General features: G+C 41.4%; 1 long non-coding RNA gene across 2 annotated transcripts in view; it reads right to left on the bottom strand.

The window, feature by feature from the left end:
• Positions 1-1,308: 1,308 nt before the first annotated feature.
• LOC132531681 (uncharacterized) overlaps positions 1,309-16,988 on the bottom strand; it is a 33,731-nt gene continuing 18,051 nt past the window's right edge. For both annotated transcript variants that reach the window (XR_009544185.1, XR_009544187.1), the window contains exon 4: positions 1,309-1,497. This is a non-coding gene — a long non-coding RNA (uncharacterized LOC132531681). The remainder of the gene's footprint in view (positions 1,498-16,988) is intronic.

Here is a 16,988-nt window from a genome sequence, read left to right as displayed (position 1 = left end):
TGGGATTCTCAGGTGGCAGAGATTACAGTTGTTGCCTTCCAGAGAACAGAATTTTGTTACCTGTTTTTGTGAATAGGTCAACGCCAGCACAAATATCACACTATTGGCTCACTGGAGAGGTGATGGGAACAGAACTCAGAATAAAAGTGTAAGACTCCAGTGAAAACACTGAAAAAGTAAAAGGAGCTGTGAATGTGAGATCTTAATGCAACTGCAACAATTTGGCAACACAGGTGTTAATCCACACCCTGGTTTGTGAAAAGGGTACACATCCCCTGGGCCTCCTCTGCCTCTCCCAGATAACTTGTGGCAAGTTTTGTTGATTGAGTACACTGGTAAATGACTCTTTCTTCCCACCCAAGGCCCCATCCATCTTACCTATCACAACACCATAAAGTGGACATTATTAGCCCCACCTTACAGCTGTGTAAAAAGAGGTACAGAGAGGATAAATAACAAGGTCGTACTGTATAGCACAGGGAACTATATTCAATATCTTGTGATAAACCATAATGGAAAAGAATACAAAAAAGATGTATATATACACAGCAGAAATTAACACAACATTGTAAATCAACTATATCTTAACTGAAAAGAAATAAAAAATAAAAGAGGTACAGAGAGGTTAAGTGTCTTTCCTTGGGTTACAAAGCTAATGACATAGGAGAGCTGGGTTTTGAACCCAGGACTCAAACACCAATGTCTGGCCTCCTACTTTTTCTCTGCTATCTTTTTTTTTTTTTTTTTTTCGGTACGCAGGCCTCTCACTGTTGTGGCCTCTCCCATCGCGGAGCACAGGCTCCGGACACACAGGCTCAGCGGCCATGGCTCCCTGGCCCAGCCACTCCACAGCATATGGGATCTTCCCGGACCGGGGCACGAACCCGTGTCCCCTGCATCGGCAGGCAGACTCTCAACCACTGCGCCACCAAGGAAGCCCTCTCTGCTATCTTTTAAAACACCAGTATCTCTAGGTCAATAGTCATTAGTTATATATGACTATTTAAATTAATTAAAATTAAACTCAATAAAAACTTCAATTCCTCACTAGCCATACATCAAGTGCTCAATAGCCATGTGTCGTTGCCATATTGGACAGCACAGATGTAGAAGGTTTCCATTATCACAGAAAGTTCTAATGGACAGTGCTGTTAGCACATTACTGTCATGCATCAGGAAGATACAGTTAGACACATGAAATGCCTACCTTTACCTGATTCCGCCCCTCTTTTATCTTTATTGTCTAATTCTGAATAGTCTCTCTAGGCCCCCTTCAGTCTTCTGCCTAAGCACACAGAGGGCATACCTGGGGCTGGCCTGCTGGCTCTGCAAGGCACTCAGCACACAGGGCAGACGCCAGGATTGTGATGACAAAGAAGGATGCCCGACACTTTGTCCAAGCACAGGAGACAGCAGCTCTGAAGCAATCTGCAGTGACAGCACCAGGGTGGGAAGTGAACAGCCTGTTTCTGCAAATCTTCTGTATTTTTGCCAGATCTGTCAGAAGTAGACAGAAGCAGAAAGGATAAAGGGAGAAAGTCAGAAGTGAAGTGAGGGGAAAGACAATAGTGGGGCTGAAGATACCAAAAACTTGGTAATCAAATGGTCTTCTTCTAGTTCTTCCAGGCACAGAAGTTGATCCTCCAAAACCATGAAGGAGAGAGACTTCATGTGCCATTCCTATAGTGGGAGGAATTTAATAGTCACTCTCTTAAAACACCCACCAAACATGAATTTATACAATTATACAACCCTGGATCAACTTATGTGTTAAAACTATATCCTCCTGATGATTAAGACTCTAGAATAAGTCTTGAAATGAGGTGTTACTTTAAAAAAAAAAAGAAAATAAAAGAAACAGATAAAGGCCATGAGTGACCTTTCTCCACACCTGTTCCTATCAACCCCTACTCTTTGGTCCTCAGGCTGTACTAGATCTTCAGAAGCCCCCACTTTGGTACTCACCCTTCCCCAGCAGTTCTATATACCCATGGGAGAGTTATTTGAGGACCAGTAAAGCTTTTGGCACTTTCTGACATCATACCATCTAAGCTATAAATTGTCCACCCCATCTAAATGTAACAAGTTTTACCCTCATTGCTTTTCTGGCTATGTTTCTCCAGCTCTTTGTGTAATTTAGGAAGTAGCATCTTCAGAACATTATAAAACACCCCTTAAGTAATCTGGAGGTACTCTTTTGCAAGACCCTGCCTCACTCGTGTGACTATTATTTTAAAATACTGCCTCTGGATTCTTGGTCTTTAATTTGAAACTTTTATAGCTGCTTCAGCACTTCCTTCCCAGAGAGAGCCTGTGGCCTTGCTCCAAACAATACTACATGTCTTCCTCTAAGTATCTGGGTTTGTTTTCGTTTCCTGCAACCGAGCTGTCACTCTGAACAGCTAGAGTCAAAGCCCGTTGTGGAGGAAAACAGGAATAGGCCTATGCAGCAGCATACACAGAGCCAAGGAGCTTGGAAACCACCTGGAGGAGCAGCTGGGTGAAAAGAGGCAGGCTTCCCTGGGATTCCAGGTCCCACCCTACTGGGACACAAATGACACTGGAGGCCTGTGCTTAAAGTTTCTCAAGGGCCTGGCACTTAGCTCTGCTGTCCCAGTGACTCACATGATAATTTTCCAGGCCTTCAAACTGGGTCAACAAGCTTTGTTTGTCCAAAAAGCTCCCCTGGGAGGACACTAGAAGAAAAGCAGGCTGAATGGGGATGTTTGGCCAGGTGATTCTTTTTGCTGGCTTTTAGCCTGAGGAAATATTACCAGTATGCAGGCCAAGAGTTTGGAGAATTAAAAGCTGCCAAGCATCTGGGCTGGATCAACATACACCAGAGTTATTGGTTAAGGGTTAACCATACTGCTAGTGGTGGCTCTTGCCATTCAAGAACAAAACAGATAACTTGGGAAGGCCCTAAATCAAGATGTCCACTTCTCATAGATAAGAAAGACAGCAAGCTTGTGCTATGAATCATAGAAGTTTCCATTAACTCTGTGTGACCTGATCAATTTCTTTATTAAGCAATGGAGTCACCCTGCAGCAGTATTTCTCAAATTTGAGAAATCACAGACCCCAAGAACATATCTGAAGACGTACAGACCCAAATTTTTATAACTTAGAATTAAAAGTTTCTCATAGTGAAACAGGAGGGAAGGGGGCAGGGCACAAACTTTAAAAGAATGACATAGACATAGGGCATGACAAAAACTGGTTAGAACAAACTAGATCCAAGATGGCAGAAGATTTGACTTCCAGTGGACCTTGAGCCTCATTACATCCTCATTGTAATACATTAGCATAAGCTAAGTGACACACCCACCAGTGCCATGACAGTTCTGAGGCCAACCATCAAAGATCAAAAAGTGGGCCGTGGCCCTATTCCTGGAAATCTCCACTCCTTTCCCAAAATACTTAGAATAATCCTCCCCCTCATTAGCCTATGAAATTACCCACCCCTATAAAAACTGACAACTTCATACCCTGGTACTGTTTGGCCTTCTGATATGGCCCAAACTCTGTCTAGCGAATGTGTTGTCTCTAAATAAATCCACTACTTACTTATCACTGGCTCTCACTGAATTCTTTCTGCGATGAGACATCAAGAACCTGAGCTTCATTAAGCCCTAAGACCAGGTGTGTGATCTCAGTTAAAAGACTGTGGGTTCAAGTCCCAATCGGGGTTTTGGCTGGGTTCGAGTCCCAGCGCATGGGTTCAAGTCCCAATCAGAGTTACATAGTTTCAGCAGCAGCATTACTCACAGTGGCCAGAAAGTGGAAACAAACAGAAAGCGAGCAGGACCCTGTGGGGCCATCCCATGTACAAATCCTTTCCATATCCCCTGTTTTTTGTTTGTAGGAAATAGGCTTCTTTCAGCCTCCTAGACCTTGCATGAGTTCCAAAGGGCAGATTCAAACAGTTGTTAATCAGGAAAGGGAGGGAATGCAGAAACAGGGGAGGAGCAGTCAATAAACAATAGTGCAGGGACCAGGTCCTGGTTCCTTCTGAAGGAATATGCCTAACAAAATCTTCGAGTTCTTCTGCAGGAACCCAAGCAGAGGATGGTAACTTAAGGTTGAGCACAAGATTCCTGAAACACCACCCTGTTAACTCACCACCAATCAACTGGAAGAAAGCCACACACCCTGTAGCCCTCATCCCAAATTTTGCCCATGTGGGAGTTCAGGTTTTTTTGAGCACAAGCCACGCATTCTCTCGCTTGGCCCTGCAATAAATCTTTCCCTGCTCTAAACTCCGAAGTTTTGGTTTGTTTGGCCTCACTGTGTATCAGGCACATGACCTTGCATTCCGTAACAAAATGGGATACGATGGGAAAATATTCAGCCGTTAAAAAAGAAGTAAAGTGCTGATACATGCTACAACATGGATGAACCTTGGAAACATCCTACATGAAAGAAGCCAGACTCAAAAGCCACATATTGTATGATTTCATTTATATAAAATGTCCAGAATAGGCAAATCCAAAGAGAGAGAAAGTAGATTAGTGGTTGTCAGGGGTTGGGGAGGAGAGGGAGCAGGGACGGAGAAATTTTCCTCTACCCTTCCAGGTTCTTCTGGCTGGTCTAAGAATTAAATTGACATGAGACAGATTAACAGGAGAAAATCAAAGTTTAATTACATGCATATGTGGGAGAGCCCCAGGAAAATTGAGTAACTCACCAAAATGGCCTCACCTTAAATACCATCGTCAGCTAAAGACAAAAGGTGTTTAGAGTGGGGAGAGTCAGTTTTGGGAGGTTACCTGGAAAAGCACAGTAAACAAAGGTGATGGTGATGCAGATTTAAGTTGCCTTCCCACTGATGTTTATAGAGATTTGGTCATCTTCTTCCAGGTAGAAGGGGGAGATTTCCCTTACAAATGTAAACGTTTCTTATGAAAAGGCAACTCCTACTTGGTTTTCAGAGCCCTTCCCTGTCTGCTGTTTACGAGAAAAGAACCAGCTTAAAACAATATGCCAAAGAGACATAGTTCAGGGTGGCAAATTCTGCTCCCCTAAAAGAGGAATAGGTCATAACTGCCAGTGGGCATAGGGATTTTTTTAGGGGTAATGAAAACGTTCTGGAATTATATAGTAGTAATAGTTGTGAATCATTAACCTTGTGAACATACTAAAACCCACTGAATTGTACACTTTAAAACGATGGATTTTATGGTATGCGAATTATATCTACATTTTTTTTAAGTTACATGATATTATTTTAGTTGATAACTGGGTGCCAAGATAAGTACTTTGTGTGGAACAGTAAATCCTTGTTTCCAGGCTCACTTATAAGGTGGCTAGCCAGGTGATCTGGAAGGCATTTATGTTAACTTTGGAATGTGATAGAAGGATATCTAAAATTTTAAATATTCATAGATAACTTCTAGACTCCAAGAACTCATCAGTGGAACTCCCAAGGGTCCATGAACCCAGGTTTGAGAAACATTGGCCCAGATAACCTTCCAGGACTTTTTACCCTTTTACATGCTATGCGATCAGAATTTTCAGTAAGTTGCTTTCCAAAGACAAAGTCTGGTCAGGGACACTTGAGAATTTACAAGTCCCTTGGCTAAGTCTTGGTAACATAAGCAAATTACTCTAGCTACACTCCAGGTAATTGATTAAACATGTGATCTACGAAGCTGGAAATGCATAAACCCCATAAGATGAAGAAGGAATTTGATAGTGAAACCAAGCAGGACCCTGTAGGGCTCCTGGGCACAGAAGCCTTTCTGTGTCCCCCATTTCTTGTTTGTAGGGAATAGATTCCAGCCTCCTTGATCTTCCCTAAGTTGCAAAGGGCAGATTCAAACAGCTGCTAATCAGGGAAGAAAGGGGATGCAGAGACAAGGGAGGAGCAGTCAAGAAACAGTAGTACAGACTTGGAGCAGGGTCCTGGTTCCACCTCAAGGGATACACATAACAATATCTTTGAGCTCTTCTACAGAACTAAAACCCTCAACAAATGGAAGATGTTAACGACTTGATGAAGCATTTTTCTTTGGCTGTGCTGCACAGCATACGGGCTCTTAGTTCCCCAACCAGGGATTGAACCTGTGCCCCCTGCAGTGGAAGCGTGGAGTCTTAACCACTGGACCACCAGGAAAGTCCTGATGGAGCACTCTTAATTCCAGAGAAGGTCACAGTTTGATAACCTCGAGAACCAGAGAAGCTCATCAGGAGACCACCTGAGGCCAGATTAAGTGAACCAAAGGGGAGTTCCCTGGTGGTCTAGTGGTTAGGATTCTGAGCTTTCACTAGCATGGTCCGGGTTCAATCCCTGATTGGGGAACTGAGATCTCGCAAGCTGTGTGGTGAGGGAGGGTGGGGGGAGAAGGAACCAGAGAAGCTCATCAGGAGACTACCTGAGGTCACATTAAAGGAGTGCAGGCCCTGCACACACTCTGATCCTTAACAACCCCGCCCTTGAACCATTGCTATAAAACTCCTCACCAAATCCCCACAGGTTGGGACACACAGTTTTTGAGGCACGAGCCCACTGTGTCCCCCTTTGTCTGGCAAAGGAATAAAGCTATTCTTCTCTACTTCACCCAAAACTTTGTCTCCAAGATTCAACTTGCCACTGGTGCACAGAGGCTGAGTTTTCGGCATAAGAGTTTTTGGCATAAATACCAGTTAATCTAACATGGAAAATCCTCTGAGAAGGTATCCCACTGAGGCCTCACTTGGGTCATGGATTGTTTAAACCCGATTTAAACACTATGAACTTCCAAAAGTGTCCACAGCAATGGAATAAAGATGGATGTTGCTAACTCAAGTCAGAGGGGAAGGGCAACGGGAGTTTATGTAAGCAAGGGGGCTTTCCCACATGCTCAGTTTGGGCAGGGGCAAAAGTCGAGGAGTACAGGATGTGGTTCACAGATGGCTCTTCTATTTATTTAACTGGAGGGCAACTGTCTTTACTCTCTGATCTTTTTTCCTCACCTAGCAAAATAATCAGAAACTATCCCACCTCTTGGGGTGGTTGTTCAGATGAGTTCAGTTTGTCAAACTTTTACTGAGCATCTGATTTTTATGTATTAGACACTGAGCTAGTGCTTGGAGGAAACCAGAGTGGCCCCTACCTTCAGGGAGCCCAGAGCCTGGTGGGGGAGACTACTCTCCTGAGTGTTATGGAAAGAAACTTTATGTTTAAAGGACTCAAACTACTATAAAATATATGGTAATAATATATCTTTATTATCCAATATGAGTCAATAGTTTGTCTGATTCCTGGCTCTGGTTAGTTCTCTAATAAAAATACTTTTGTAGGAACTTCCCCAGTGGTCCAGTGGTTAAGAATCCTCGCTTCCACTGCAGGGGGCATGGGTTTGATCCCTGGTTGGCAAACTAAGATCCCACTCGTTGCTCAGTGCAGCCAAAAAAAAACAAGAATACTTTTGTAGAATTAAGTTTTTTTTTTTTTTTTTTTTTTTTTTTTTTTTGCGGTACGCGGGCCTCTCACTGTTGTGGCCTCTCCTGCTGAGGAGCACAGGCTCCAGACGCGCAGGCCCAGCGGCCATGGCCCACGGGCCCAGCCGCTCCGCGGCATGCGGGATCCTCCCGAACCAGGGCACGAACCTGTGTCCCCTGCATCGGCAGGCGGACTCTCAACCACTGCGCCACCAGGGAAGCCCTAGAATTAAGTTTTGAGGCACTTATTGAATATTATTTACCTGGGTATTGACTGAACTCACCATTTTCCATAAAGACATTTTCATGTTGTGCCCACTGGGTGTCTCAATATTTTGCAAGAAAATAGAAAAGCACAATGTTTCTTTTATTTTAATATTCATTTTATTTATTTATTTGGTTGCGCTGGGTCTTGGTTGTGGCAGGTGTGCTCCTTAGTTGTGGCACATGTGCTCCTTAGTTGCGGCACGTGTGCTCCTTAGTTGCAGCTCACCAGCTCCTTAGTTGTGGCAGGTGGGCTCCTTAGCTGCAGCACGCAAACTCTTAGAAGTCCTGAAAAGCACAATGTTTCCACCTGTGCCTTGAGTCAGCTGTAATATAAACATCACTTGGGGGAACTTCCCTGGTTGTCCAGTGGCTAAGACTCCATGCTCCCAATACAGCGGGCCCGGGTTCAATCCCTGGTCAAGGAACTAGATCCCATGTGCTGCAAGTAAAGATCCCCCATGCCACAACAAAGATCCCAAGTGCCACAACTAAGAGCCGGTGCAGCCAAACAAACAAACACCACTTGACTAAAATCTCAACTACTTTATAGCAACCATTGTGTAAAATGCCAATAAGTGTAGTTGCCTCTGTTTAAGAAGGGAAGAAGATTTCTTTGTGGATTCTTTCTTCTTCTCATAATCCATGTACCTGCAAACTGCTCTTCTAAGAAAGCCAGGACTAGGAAGACCAGAAGAAATCCTTCCACCAAGTGAATACTAAGACCCTACAGGCAAGAACAAGATAACAAAAATAAATTTTTTAACAAGACCCTATAGGCAGCAGCACTGCATCCCCACTGGTTTCCTGGGCTAATGTTTAGTTGTCATCTGCTTATGAGCCGACATCCCAAACTACACCGTAGTATCCGTGTGCCCAGGCAGAATGTGTTCTTCCCTATTTACAGGTGTCAGTCAAAAGAGTCATTTTCACAATACAATCCAGGGTCCCTTGCATTGTGAATTTCAGGGTTGTAAATGACACACAACTGCTTATCCCAATATTTTTACCTTTGTCGTGCATGACTTTTCTTTAGATAGCCTTTGGCAGAACTCTTTGCCTATGAGTGACATCAGCGAGGAAGATACCAGATAACAAACAGGAGACTGAATGCCTTGAAAAATCTCCTGCAACTTTAAAAGCTCATCTCATCAGGCTTTCACATGCTACTAATGGAAGTATAAATGGATATAACCTTTCTGCAATGCAATTTGGCAATATCTAGTCAAGAATATATTTTAAAAGTGTGTGTCTGTCAGGATCCTAGAAGGAAAGGGATTTCATCCAGGATGGTTCAAATGGAGACTTTAATAAAAAGACTACTTACAGATGGGTAGACCATGTTAAGGGAGTAAACAAGGGATGTTGGGGTCCCAAAGAAGAGCAACATCCCCAGAGATAAAGGGACAAAGAGAGGAAATAATCTTATGGAACTCAGTAAGAACAGGAACGGTGGAGGAGGAACCACAAAGAAAGAGGGGCAGGGCTGGAGGTGGGAAGAGGCATGCAGCCACTGCCTCACAGCAGGAAGGAGTGAGAAACCTCGACTTCCTTCTCTTCTTGCTTCTTGACCTCCTCCTGGAGCCACCCACCGAATGAATCTCAAGGAAGCCGAAGGGCAAGAGATCCTGGACATGAGATCTATAAAGACACAGAGCAGAATGAAGAAAGGCAGAACAGAGGTGGGAGTAGGAATGGAAAATAACCAGCACAAACCTATAATTCCATTTCCAAGAATACATCCTAGGGACGTAATCAAAGATGGAAGCAAGGAATCATATGATAGTATGTTCTTCCATAGTTAAGTAAAATAGTGAAAAAATTGAAAACAAGGTAAATCTCCTATAATGGGAGAATAGACAGATATATGACAGTATATCCACACTTCAGAATAGATGGTGCCATTATAAATATTTTTGAAGAATCTGTGATGATATGCAGAAATGCTTACAATAAAATGTTTATTTAAAAAAAGGGGACAGAACTGTATGCACAGTATTAACTCAGTCCCATGAACACCTATATGCAAAGGGAAAAATTCTTAACAATGTTTTTGTTTTTTGGGGATTTTAAACATATAAATTTTAATACAAAAAATAAATGCTATTTTTTAAAAAAAGTTATTTAATTATTTATTTGGCTGCACCGGGTCTTAGTTGTGGCACTTGGGATCTTTGTTGCTGTATGAGGGCTCTTTTTAGTTGCGGCATGCGGCCTCTTAGTTGCAGCATGCAGGATCTTAGTTACAGCATGCAGGATCTAGTTCCCTGAGCAGGGTTCAAACCCAGGCCCCCTGCATTGCGAGTTCGGAGTCTTAGCCACTGGACCACCAGGGAAGTCCCAATAAATGCTATTTTTTAAATATAAAATTAAATTTTAAATATGATTTTAATAAATTAACTGCTACAATAAAATTTAAAATTATACTTGAAGATGTGTAAAAAAATATATTACTCCCCTCTTCTCCTCCCTGCCCAGAACTCCTGACAATGTTAATAATTTTCTTTTTGATAATGGGAATTTTAATTCTTTCTTCACAACTTCCAATATTTTTCCTTTTTCCTTTTCACAATAAGCATATGATACTTTTGTGATCAGAGAAAAAAAGTCAATGCCAGAAAAAGAGAGTCGATCTCACTGAAATGTACTCTACTCAGTTTAAAATATTGATAAGGGACACAGCAAGTTTAAGTAAATTAAAACCAGTGACATGAAGGGTGAATCTCAATCTGTGACTACTTGATATCTGGACAAAAGTGAAAGAAAAATAATCAATTTCTACATGATATCAAATATCCAGATATATTAGATGATTTTGATTTTTGACTACATTTTTAACTCTTCACTTGAATGACAGGCATCATATTAATTCAGCTTTAGTTGGACTCATTCTTATCTTGCAACTCTGGAAAATCCAAGAAATTTCTATAACCTGAAAGTTGTTCCTTATATTGAAATAATAATGTTCTATCTTTTAATTTTTTTTTGTTTGGCCATGGCATGCAGGGATCGAACCTGTGCCCCCTGCATTGAGAACGTGGAGTCTTAACCACTGGACTGCCAGGGAAGTCCCTCTCTTTTAAATTTTATCATTTACTCTTCAGTATCATTTTTTTTTTTTTTTTTTTTTTTTTTTTTTTTTTACGGTACGCGGGCCTCTCACTGTTGTGGCCTCTCCCGTTGCGGAGCACAGGCTCTGGACGCACAGGCTCAGCGGCCACGGCTCGCGGGCCCAGCCGCTCCGCGGCATGTGGGATCTTCCCGGACCAGGGCACGAACCCACGTCCCCTGCATCGGCAGGCGGACTCTCAATAACTGCGCCACCAGGGAAGCCCTCAGTATCATTTTTAACTATATTTTATTTTTTATCAATTATTAAGTAACACAAAAATACATTCTTGTTTTAAAGTTCCAAACAAAACAAAGAATACAAGTGTGCTTTGGCCACCTGCTCACACTTGGTCTCCTTCCCCTAGGCAACCTGTTTTCAGTTTGTCAAGTAACTCTCAAGACACTTGCTTATTATTTACATGCATATATATGCATATAGAATATATAGTTTTATTTTCATTTTCTAAGTAAATGATGTTTTATTGTACACATTATTCTGCAACTCACTTTTTTCTCCTGTTGAAGCTCCACTTCATTTTTTTACACTGGTTACACAGTTTCCCGCGGTTTGATTATTCCAATTTATCTGACTACTACTGGTTGATGGCTATTTGGGTTGTTCTTAGTTATCTGCTATTTCAGACAATGCTGTAGTGAAAAACCTTGTGCGTGTCTCTATGTGTCTATATGCGCGCACTATTTCTCTAAGGGAGCTAATGAAAAACGGAATTTCTGGTTTGAAAGGTATGTGCCCTTAAATTTTTACTTAGTACTATCGAGCAGCCTTCCATACAGGTTTATCGATTTACACTTCCAATCAGAAGATGAAAAGATGCCAAGCCTCACTAATAACCAGGAAAATGCAAATTCAAATAAAATAAGATACCATTTTTACCATTTCGGGTTCACAAATTTAAAAGGATTGATAATGCCAAGTGTGGAGGAGGAAAGAGTCATGTATCCCCACATAAAGTTGTTTTTACAGCCAGCATCCACATATCAGGGAAGGTTCCGTGGAGACTTACTATTAAAAGTGATTATGCTAAACTGTTGGGATAAGTAAACAAAGAACATTTCTGTTACAGGATCACTGGTTTTTATATGCGCTAACAGCAGCCCTGCTGTTAACATATATTCACTCAGAGCACTTTTATCAGGTATCCTTGTTTTGTAATTACTAATTCCTTTTTTTTTTTTTGGCTGCACCATGGAGCTTGCAGTATCTTAATTCTTCGACCAGGGATTGAACCCCCCACTGGATGGCCAGGGAATTCCCTGAAATACAAATTCCTTAATTTACCAAGTAGATAAGAATTTCTCCACTTTAATAACCACATTTGGTTTAAAATTTATAAAGTACTTTCACATTCTCATAGGTTCCTTAAATTGATTTCTGCCTCAGTGACAGTGTGAGGTGCTATTTCAGATGAGGAAACTGAGGCTCAGCGAAGTTAAATGATTTTCCAAGGTCACAGTTATAAGTGGAAGGGCTCAGGTCTTCTGACTCCCAGTTCCATTAGCTTCTCACTTTCTTAACTGCTTCTAAAACAAAGTACAGTTGAAGTCCCTTCTGCCTCTTCCGTGGAGCTCAAGGCATCCAAAAGGAACCACAGGGGGCAGCCTGGTGCAGCAGAAGATAGAATAGGCTCAAAGCCTGCGAACTGGCTTTTTGTTTCTATTCTGTGCTTCCCCCAGCTGTGTGACCTTAAGTAAGTCATTTAGCCTCACTGGGCCTCAGCTGCCCCTTTCAAAAAATAGACATGATGCTCACTTAGTAGTATTGAAAGAAGAGATGATGCCATGCAGTTCCTTCTAGTTGTGAGATTTTATTTAAGCCAGACGTAAACTAGGGTTCTTTCTTTGCTCATACATTTTATGAAATACCATTTTCTGCAATGGATTTATTTGAAAATATGAACCCACAATGGAAAAATTTACCATACAATGCTTTCTTTGATTGAAGTCTAAAAATATTCCCTTATCTTTTTTCTTTCTTTCTTTATAAAAAAATCATTATTTGGTAAACCCCTTGCCAAGGCTAGGGAAATCCCCAAGGAACAGCCGCAAACAGTTTCAGGTAGCTGGCTGTGTCTGAAAAGATGTTTTCTGCCTGTATCTCTTACTAGTTGGCATGATTCCAGTTCCACTTACATTTTTTGTTACCTATTATTACAGATTTTTAAAGTGATTTATTTTCCCATCCTACTTCCAATAGCGTGAAAGCTTTAACCCGAGTTGTTCTTTATAGTTCCAACTTCCATAAGCCAAAGATTTTAAGAGCTGGAAGGAGTCCTAAGAGATCACTTGATCCTGTCCCCTATCTTTGAACAGAAAACATATTTTTTTCCGTTTAACAGAGGAAGCACCCAATGTCCAGAAAACCTGTGACTTACTCAAGGTTTCACAGCTAGCAAGTCTCCTCGTGCGGTACTTATTCCATTCTTAGTGTGTGACAATTTATTGGTGATCCTGGCTCTTCCAGAAAAACCACAATGAAAGTCAAAATGAGTAAACCATATAATCATTGATTTCTTTCATTTTATCACACATCACAAATTCTTCTATTTCTAACCATATTTTGATGCATTATTTATGAGGACCATCTGGTCACAGGTTTGCCAAGAAAACTCTAGAATTTTAAAAGTGTGCTTCATTTTTCCAGGAAACACACTGCATAGCTTGGATTTATCCTTAACCTGATCATTGGTGACTAATGGGGCAAACAGATTTGTTAACTGCAATCTGTTTTTTTAAAAAATTGACCTATAACTAACATATAATAAAGTGCACAAATCTTACATATAAACTAAAAACATTCTTACATGTGCATACACTGTATAGAAAATTATCAGCACCTCTGAACACCCCCTGTGCCCCGTACTAGTCACCACCCTCCAAGGGCAACCACTATTTTAACTTCTATCATCAGAAAGTTTGAAAAATTCTGGATTTGAACTTCATGGAATCATACAGTATGGACTGTTCTTGTGTTTGCTTTCTCTCATTCAACATTATGTCTGTGAGATTGTTAACTACATTCTAAAAATGCAATCTACTTTCTGGCTCAGTTCCTCAGTGAATCTCTCAAAATTAGGTACATAATATACCAGCTGTACACAGGTGTATGTATAAAAAATTCAGTTGAGAAAAGAACTTTTAAAATGACTAGACTAGAATAACCTATACTGCTCGTGTCACTTTCTACTCTTGCATCATCAATTTCCCTCTTCTTTTAAATGGGCTCTGATCTATCCAAGTATTCTCTTTTCTTCTCCCATTAATGGATAAATAACATACACAATTTTCTTTTTTTTTTTTTTTTGCGGTACGCGGGCCTCTCACTGTTGTGGCCTCTCCCGTTGCGGAGCACAGGCTCTGGACGCACAGGCTCAGCGGCCATGGCTCACGGGCCTAGCCGCTCCGCGGCATGTGGGATCTTCCCAGACCGGGGCACGAACCCGTGTCTCCTGCACCAGCAGGTGGACTCTCAACCACCGCGCCACCAGGGAAGCCCCACAATTTTCTTTACTTATTCATATCCAGCATTCCCCATCAGTGCTCCACAATCATTGGTCTAAAAGTTACAAATGGCCTCAAGCTATCATCTGACACAGATGTCCCTCATTAGCAAGAAAAGCATTATCATTCTCTAGTTTCAGATTTAGCAGACAGTAACTGAGTACATATAAACTTCAACGTAGTTTTCTAGGTTTTATGGGGGGACTACAAAAAAATAGCAGGAATGAGCCCTACCCTCATGAACTTCCAGCCTACCAGAAGCAGTATAGTATAGATATCTACATAAAAGATCACAATATAAGCTATAAAGTGTTAAATGACACCATTGAGTTAAAAGAGAAAAAAATGTTGTGTGAGATCAGAGAGAAAGGTAACTTCCACCTGGGGTGGTGTCAGGGAAGCTTGGTAGGGGAGTATTTGTAGTAAGAAGTAGGATGGCATAGCTAGGTTTAGTCATGCAGTGATGGAGGAAGGTATTTGAGATGGATGACTGTAAGGACAAGGACACTGAACTGGGAAATCATGCAGCATATGTACAGGGAGCTGCAATGCAGTTTGACCCAAGAGTATGGCAAGTGATGAAGAAACAGAATTACCCAAGGCTATAGCACTATGGGGCCCTAGAATGAGGACTGAATCCCAGGAATCTTCCTTCTTAGTGTTCTTCCCATATGTTGATCAAATCAACGTTTTAGCCACTGCATGCTTTCTTGACAACTGCCCATTATATACTGTCCATTAATTAATTGATTCAACAAACATTTATTGAATAGCCACTACAAGCCAGACACAAATGGACTCTGTGGTCTCCAAGGCTGACTTGGTATGTTATAAAATAATTTTTTCCAAATGGGGAGTCAGGCTAATATAATATTTGGCTAAGATAGATTTCCTTTCCCTTTAATTGCTAGAATTTTATTGAGTTATGCTTCAGAGCAAATACTATAAATAACCGAGAGAATTAAATAAACCACAAAAAAGGATCTCTGCATCACGTTTTTCTACATGACGTCAATACACTGAGTCTTAGCATTGACTACACACGTGTTTTTTTTCCATAACTACTTTTACTTAGGTTTGAGCAAGGGGTAACACAGGAGGACCTGAAACCTTCTATTCTTGAGCAAAAGCTTAAAAACATTCCATATAATCTAGGACAAGACTCACTTCCTTTTAGCTTATCAACACCAGAAGACATTTCCCCTTTGTACTCGTTGTGTTTAATGTAACTATGGAGACACCACACTTTCTATGCAACTGACACACATGATTCCAGTTTAATGTGCTTATTTTCTGAGAAACATTAAAAAAAAAATTGTGGTCACTCTTAAACCTTGGAACTACTTTTGTATTTCAATGTAAGTCCAATACATTTATTAGTAATATTCATGAGGGAATAGTTAAGTACCAGGGACTACAGATTCTTTATAATTCCAATGAACTGTTCCTAATTAAAGCTTTGGTGCCAGAAAAAAAAAGGGGGGGAGTAATTATTATTTGAACAAATTAGGCTATCAGATATTTCTATAAATTGTAGAGTATATAAAGTTGAGTTTTGAGAGTCATATTTCCAGGCATATGGCAGACTAGACATTCAGACTGCCCTTCATAGTGGAAACAATTTTTTTTGGCCATGCCACACAGCTTGCACGATCTTAGTTCCCAGACCAGGGATTGAACCCTGGCCCCAGCAGTGAAAGAGTCAAGTCCTAACCACTGGACCACCAGTGAATTCCCTGGAAACAACTTAAAAAGCTGAATTAAAAAAAAAAATCCTAAACCTCTTTACCTGCTTTTTTTTTTTTTTTTTTTTTTTGCGGTACACGGGCCTCTCACTGTTGTGGCCTCTCCCCTTGCGGAGCACAGGCTCTGGACGCGCAGGCTCAGTGGCCATGGCTCACGGGCCTAGCCACTCCACGGCATGTGGGATCTTCCCAGACCGGGGCACGAACCCGTGTCCCCTGCATCAGCAGGCAGGCTCTCAACCACTGCGCCACCAAGGAAGCCCCCTAAACCTCTTAAAAGCACTGAAACATGGACTAGAAAGCTAGGAATTATAAACTCAAAGAGAAGTGAAGTAGGAAACCAGACAGGTATATGGACAACACTGTCCAGGTGTAGAACACCAGAAGGCACCATTTGCATCCTGTTCACCAAAATGATGCCCCTGGAGTTGCTCAATCCTGTCCTGAGATCACTTTTGCCCTAAAGGCATTTGCTCAAGCTGGTGAACTTCAGCTTTGGCTTTAGTGGGGTGTGGAGTGGGGGGTGGGACAGAAGGTAAAGCCTAGGCCTTGGAGAATCCTATAGGATACCTCTCTCCCAATAAAGCTTGGACCCTTTAGGTAGGGATGAAAAAAAACCCTACATACCCAGTCATCCTCAGAGGACTGCAAGGAAAATTCCTGTGGTGCTAAGCAAAGCCAAAGACCAAAAAATTCTGTCCCTGAAAGATTGTAACCTCGTGATATAGCCAAAATAGGTCCAAGAAAACCCATCACTATAATTTGAGTAGGCCCCGGTATATGAAAAAAACAAATGCAAATCTTCTCTGGAGGAAAGCACTTCAATAATACACAAATGATTTTCTAAGGAAAATGAGCAGCTTACAGTAACAAACACTAAGCACCCCAAGACTTAAGTTACTATTTTTCTTTTTTTTTTTTTTTGGG

Source organism: Lagenorhynchus albirostris, chromosome 1 (assembly GCF_949774975.1).
Source record: "Lagenorhynchus albirostris chromosome 1, mLagAlb1.1, whole genome shotgun sequence".
NCBI lineage: Eukaryota > Metazoa > Chordata > Mammalia > Artiodactyla > Delphinidae > Lagenorhynchus > Lagenorhynchus albirostris.
Note: the sequence above shows the minus strand (reverse complement) of the source record. Positions and strands in the feature narration are given on the sequence as shown.